Below are 6,932 nucleotides of genomic sequence, written 5' to 3'. Positions count from 1 at the left end.
ATCTGGTCTGTCAGACCTATATTTATTTGCATCATCTAGCAGATTCATCTGCAGCCTTCAGAGAGTGAAAAAAGGTTATTTTGCAAATGAAGAGAACATAAAGGCCATGGCCAGTGGTCTGAGCCTCCCTCCCTCCTGCCCAGATAGGCAACAGATTCCTTTCACTCCACAGTAAATTCACACCTTAAGCTATCCACTGCAAAATTTAGTGGTATTATAATACCTATTATTCTGTTATTGAATCTTACTCAGCACATCAGAGTTCAGAAAGTCAGGAAGGGGAGGAGACGTCAAGAAGGAAGCAGCACAGGATGAGGATCAGGAGTTGTGCGCCAAAGACTAGATTCTGCTGAGAGTTACTCGGCCCAGTCTGGCTGCAGGTCAAGTGAAATCTAGCTTTGTGAAAAGTGTTGAAGCAACTTTTTTTCGTCAATTATATAAATGCTCCTCCGTCATACAGATGCTTGTTGGGTAAGCAACATTTACTAGGGTAGTACTTATTACTTTATCATTGTTATCATCTGTGTGTTCATGAACCCAGATTGGTATCATAAAAGGAGGATTTTAATGCTGCTGGAAACACAGTTGGATGTCAAGATTATGTAGCAAAGTTCCCATATACATGGATTACACTTTCCTATTGAACAGAAGGTAGCTACTTTTGAAACTCTGAAACAAATAGGGATGCCCTACTATAGCCTGAAATTATGAAGTAATGGGATAATCTGAGATATTGCCCCTAACTAAAGGGTAACACAGAGCTCTTCACATAAATGGGAATCTTTTGTAGGCAACTAAATGAATTAAATATTTAGGGGTGGGAATAAAAAGAAACCTGAATAAGAGAGCCAAATTTAATTTAGAAACAGGGATGAGTATGATAAAAATGGGTGTAAGCAGATGGAACAGACTGAAACATCTCTCTAGGGAAAGGTTAATATTGTTAAGATGAATATCCTAAACTACTGTATATTTTTAGCTCCTTAGCAGTATATGCATCATATGGTTTCCGGTAAGGTGGTGCTGTTGGTTTACTCTCAAAGTTAAGTTTCTTTAAAGGGGTTGACAAAATATACCGTTACCAAAAGTGTGTTCCTTCTTAGAAAATGAATAGGGATTGCTTCATTTGAATCAAAGTTCTTCCTGACAATGTTTGCAATCCAGAGAGTGCAGCACTATGACAGGATAAAAACTATCGGTAAAATAATTAAAAAGCTAAGAAAAATAAATGGATGTTTCCCCTCCCCCCCCCCCCCCCCCCCCCCCCATTCTCTTCACTGGGTGAGGCATCTAGCCATTAAAACGTAGTTAACAGGTAGAAAAGGTAATCAGTAGCAGTGGTGCAAGGCAGGATTAGAATTTGCTGATTTTTGTTGTTGCTTTGAGTAAGTTTTTGTAACACCGGTACAAACTCCATTTTATATTCAGCTACTCTAGGCATTGCCTGTACCACAGCGTAAAAGCCTTTCAAAAAGACTGTAAGGGTCCTAACTATATGGTAGGTGCAGCTCCTAACTGAAAGCTAGGGGACAACAGGTCTGCAGAAATGCCTAAAGAATAGGTTGCCTCCTGACAGCAGTCTTGTCTGTCTTTCAAAGACACCAGATTCTGCCCCCAGCCTGGTGTTTCTCCACTGAGGCTTTTAGCAGGTTCCCCAAATGATGTGCCTGGCCCTGCTGGGCACAACTGATGCAGGCAGAGCCTCTGGCATGACCTTCGCAGCACAGATGGTCTGTATTCTGGGTAAGCAGCTTTTCCTTCTCTTCCTGGTGCTTTGTGGTGGAATAGGCAAAGGATTTATTCCTTTGACGCATAAAGCCTAAAAAGTGTTTGGTGGAAACTTGACAGCTGATATGCCTGACATTGCCAATGTGGCCTTACTCAGACCAGGGTTTTTGTATCCTGCTCTGAAATTCCACAGGTCTTTGGCTTTTCCTAATGTGGTTCCAGTGACCAGGGCTTCTGTTCAGCAAAGCCTCTCCGAAGGTAAAGATGTGCCTAAAGGTACATTTGGTCTTAAATTCTTTCCTGGCTGGGGGAAGAAAATAAAAGCAGCAGCATGGAAAGGCAAAAACTTCTCTGATGAAGTGGAAGTGCACAGGAAACATCTGATTTTCATCTCTAATACTAGAATTCATGGATTCATACAGCTGTATTTGTGCATAACCTACACCTGGTTTGGAATCTGTTTCAAGAAACTGTGGGCCCAGTTCACCCCTGTATTACTTTATTTTGATGTCTATATGAACCTACTAACACCAAGAGGCTGAGGTGGGCACAATGAGCAAACACCCCTAATCAAGCTCTTGGATGCTGACTTTGCTAACCTTCCTCGTTTGTGGCTTTCTTAGAGAAAAAACAGACTAATGAAGTTTAAGATTGTCCAACTCGTCAAAGTCTGAAGGGTTCCAGAGGAGGAGAATCTGTTTTGGTCTGCCTATATTTGGAGTTTCAGTTTTGCTTTGCTCATAATATGTGAGAATAAGGTTTTGAACAAGCAAATAAAGGTTTTTCCTCTACTTCCAATGCTGTCCCTATCCTCTCAACCCTACTCACCTTTTCCGATCAAAGAAATAGCCTGCTATCACTGATCTCCTTGTATTTTAAACTAGGGTTATAGGTTATAGTCTGGTTTTATAAAATACTATTTTTTACCTCCTTGGCAATGCAATTCTTTCCACCTTTTCAGTAACTCCAGAGTTGAGTGAACCAGACAGCAAATATCATTGTGTTCGCTTGAACGTGTTACTGCCTGTCTGGAGGAACAGTTATCATAAGCACCTACTGAAAGATCACATTTCATTAAGTACTTGTATGATGCACTAAAGAAAAGTATATAAATCTATGCACCTATAGCAGGGGACTTCTAAATACTCAGAGAAAATGCACACATGACTACAGAGACAACAAAAATCATCATCTACTTGCAATAAAATTGTGTCTAAAACTGGCAGCAGTATGTCAATCAAAATCACCTGCTGCACAGAGTGAGAAGTGCGTGAAATCTATATTACTCAGATCACTTTATCACAAGATAAAATGTGGTTTACTTGTCTATCCTGCCCTTTGCTAAACGTCTTTCTCTCGCCCTCCAGGGGGGAACAACAGATTTTGCCAGTTGTCCTGTCACTCAGAGCTTTACGAGAGCATCGTTCTCGAGCCTTAGATTTCAGCGAGACAAGCTCAGAATGAATCTGCTGACTGCACATTTGTGCCCAAGGTAAAGAAAAGGCAGACAGACTTCATATTCACAAAGCTGCTGTACAAAAGCATTCAGATCTTTCCAGTGCTCTTAATTTCCTGCTGAAGAAAAGCAGTCATTTCACTGAAGGCAAAGGAAAACACAAGGTCTATCTTATCTCAGATATCGCTGGGATGAATATGATAAAGTTCATTACTCGGCCACCTGAATTCAATACGTATATCATAGGATAGCTTGGTTGACTTCTGATTGGTAATCTATTATAAATATATTTCTTCATATTTATGTCACTAAGAAATGTGCATGCCTTTTGGAAGGAAAACAAAAACCATACTAGGGTTTAATTACTCTTATTTATACTAATCTATGCAGATTTAAACAGTTTATGTGGAATTTAAAGGTAAATTGCATCAAGTTCTCCAGATGCTGGAAATAACTAACTTTGCCTGTCCTGCAGCATTGCTGTTTGTTTATCATTTCAAAGTTCACAAGATAATTGCCTCATTATCTGTTCATCTAATTTCACAGAGAAATGACAATCCCTAGCTGCTGAGGTCATGGCCCATCAAAAATTATACTGTCTCTAATTTTATATCCGATCTCTGGCAGATCTTAATTTGCTTATCTCAGTTCTCATATATCGACGAAATTGCTGAATTCTATTAAAATCCCCACCAGCTGCCCAAGATTTAAGACTGAACTACTGAATTGAGATTTATAGAATTATTAAGACATTATTGCTTATGTGAACCAGTAAAACAATAATTAAAATATACAAGATTTAATTTCCTATATGCCATTTGAATTCAGTCTGAATGTGGCTCTGTACACACATACACAAAATATCCTATCACCTCAGTCTGCATAACAAAAACATGCCTCTGTAGATTCTTTCTTTCTCTTGTACAGTTACACTGACCTTAGCTGCAAAAGCTTTGAGAAATAAAGGTAATATTAAAATGATTGTGCAAATTTTCTTGGGTGGATAGTGTAGTATTTTTCAAGTTTCATTTTCCATTATAACGCTTCAGATTGAACCCTCTGAAATGTTATTCTGCTGTACATACTGAAGATTGCTTTCCCTAAAGCATTATACTTGTTGCTGTATTTAGCTTCCTACTCTAATCTCCAAGTGTCTCCATGTTCCCTACACAAAGAGAATGGCAGATACTCCAGTGGTGGTCACTCTTGGATTCAGGGTTTGCATTTTTGACACTGCTGCCTTGTTGCTGTTGCTGGAGGAGGGAAGGAGTTTGTACAAGCAGACAAAACCAGTATTTAATAAATCCCTCTTGAACAATCATTGCTTTGTCTGGCAGGTCATTGGGAAATTTGACCTCTTTGCATCCTCCTTTACCCTCCTGCATCCTTGCTGAGTGAGACTGTTGACCCCTAGGAGATCCCACTTGAATAGATAGCTCCTGAAAAACATTATCTTACTCTGCTAGTGTATCACGCTGCTAAGTGCTATGCTTTTCTACAATTCTTTCTGCAAACCTCATGCTTCTGACAGCAGTTGCACCTCCACCATCATTGGAAATCCAACAGTTAAAAGACTATCAGCATAAGTGAGAGGCAGTGGTAGCTGCTGTGTCTTCCTCACTACTCACAAATCTCTACATTTGGAGATTTGTGGTCCCAGTGCCTGTTGAGCAGCACTTCTGCTTCACCAGTTTGTGACAGCAAAACCAAGCTAAAGCACATGTCTGTAAAAGATCATTTCCTTTCTGAAGAGCAGGTTCCCAAGATGACATGCAGCCTTATCATTTCCTACTAGAACACAAAGGTAGTCTCTAAATGAAAGATGTAATAGAGAAAACTGATCTTCTAAATGTGCTGAGAAAGACTGATTCTTCACTGGAGGAAAGATTTAACTTCTCATTACCATTTTTCTTACATGGCAGAAATACACTCAAAGAATTTTGTAACATTCATCACCAAAGGAGGGGAAAAAAAAAAAAAAAGAAAAAAGATGCTTACCAGCACCTCCCATAGTGCTGCTAACTGGGTATGCATGGAAGTCAAGAGATGATTAATCACAGGCCTGAAAGATCAGGTTTCCATAAGCTGTTTTAGATATCCTTGGTCCTTAATCATCACCTTGGTACTATGCAGCGGAGAGGAAAGTCAGGCATCAGAGTCAACTCACCCTGAGGTTACCTGCCTCTCGTGCCTTGCTGGAGGTAGAACTGTGATTGCTTTTGTTCCTGTAAATCATTTGGCAGTTTGTTCAAAATCTGGCACTGCGTCACTTCCCGTCCGTGACTTCACTTGTGCATCTCTCTAGTGATAGCCTCAGAAGTACCCTGTTATGGTGCTTCACATTCAGGGTTTTCTGAAGTTTGGCCTGTTTCAGGAAAGTGAGAAGATCTTGCTATGTACTGATTTGGGGGGCCAGGAGGCAAGGGTGGGAAAATATACTGCTCTGGCAAAGTGTTACTTGTATTGCATGTTGGTGCTCTGGGTAAGGAGCCAAAATCCTGTCACTGTGACTGTAGAGTAGGAAGGAACACAAAAGGAAGCAATAGTCAGTCTGCAAAAGGTAGAAACACACATGGGTGGTTACTGAAATAGCACATGGGACACTCACATCAAGGAGGCACTGAGACTGTGTGGTCAGCTTGCTGGGGTTTTAGGTAGGATATAACATATGCCAGCTTTTGTAGCATTCTGCACATAAAAGCCTTAAGCATGGCCCTAATAAACTTTGTACAAAATATAACCACCATATTCCCCCCTTCCCCTTGCTCCCAGAATCTGGACCACACCTGACGAAGATAAACCAAGCTTTTAAGGGAATCATGAGGGAAGTCTGATAAAATTTGCATCCCACAAAGCAGAGTACATGTAGAGATCTTATTTATAAATAATTTTAAGCTTCAGGGTTTTCCTCTTGGGTCTATTCTTCAGCTACATAACATGGCTCATAATTAAAGCAAAGCAAAACAAAATTCCATCTGGCATTTGTGCCTCACCCTTATAACAAGAAAAAGAGGTTCTCAGCCTCATGGAAGTCCATTTGTGCTTGAAACTACACCATGCAATGCAATGTGTTCAAATTAAAGCTGCTTTTATTTTAATCATACAATGGTTTCGGTTGGAAGGGACATTACAGATCATCTAGTTCCACCCACCCTGCCATGGGCAGGGACACCTCCCACTAGACCAGGTTGCTCAAAGCCCCATCCAGCCTGGCCTTGAACACTGCCAGGGCTGGGGCAGCCACAGCTTCTCTGGAAACCTGTTCCAGTGCCTCACCAAACTCACAGTAAAGAATTTCTTCCTAACATCTAATCTAAATCTGTCCTTTTTCAGATTAAAGCCATTCCCCCTTGTCCTGTCACTACATGCCCTTGTAAGAAGTCCCTCTCCAGCTGTCTTGCAGGCCCCTTTAGGTACTGAAAGGCAAGTATAAGATCTACCTGGAGCCTTCTCTTCTCTGGGCTGAGCAACCCCAAGTCTTTCAGCCTGTCTTCATAGGAGACAGGGCTCCAGCCCTCTGATCAACTCTGTGGCCCTCCTCTGGACTCACTCCAATAGGTCCATGTTGTTCTTATGTTGGGAGCCCCAGAGACAAACGCAGTACTCCAGATGAGGTGCCACAAGAGCAAAGTAGAGAGGTAGAATCACCTCTCTCTACCTGCTGGTCTGGCTTCTTTTGATGCAGCCCAGGATTTGGTTGGCTTTCTGGGTTGCAAGCGCACATTGCCAGCTCACATTGAGCTTCTTG

At 41.1% G+C, this 6,932-nt stretch overlaps 1 protein-coding gene across 3 annotated transcripts in view; it reads right to left on the bottom strand.

The window, feature by feature from the left end:
* The window catches only part of MOCOS (molybdenum cofactor sulfurase), a 262,563-nt gene extending 256,106 nt beyond the window's left edge, over positions 1-6,457 (bottom strand). For 2 of the 3 annotated variants that reach the window (XM_080378145.1, XM_080378147.1), the window contains exon 1: positions 17-6,457. The gene's annotated coding sequence lies outside the window, so the exon portion shown is untranslated. The remainder of the gene's footprint in view (positions 1-16) is intronic. The other variant, XM_080378146.1, reaches the window with a different exon arrangement.
* Between the last annotated feature and the right edge of the window lie 475 nt (positions 6,458-6,932).

Source organism: Falco punctatus, assembly GCF_963210335.1.
Source record: "Falco punctatus genome assembly, chromosome: 3".
In the NCBI taxonomy this organism is placed as follows: domain Eukaryota; kingdom Metazoa; phylum Chordata; class Aves; order Falconiformes; family Falconidae; genus Falco; species Falco punctatus.
Note: the sequence above shows the minus strand (reverse complement) of the source record. Positions and strands in the feature narration are given on the sequence as shown.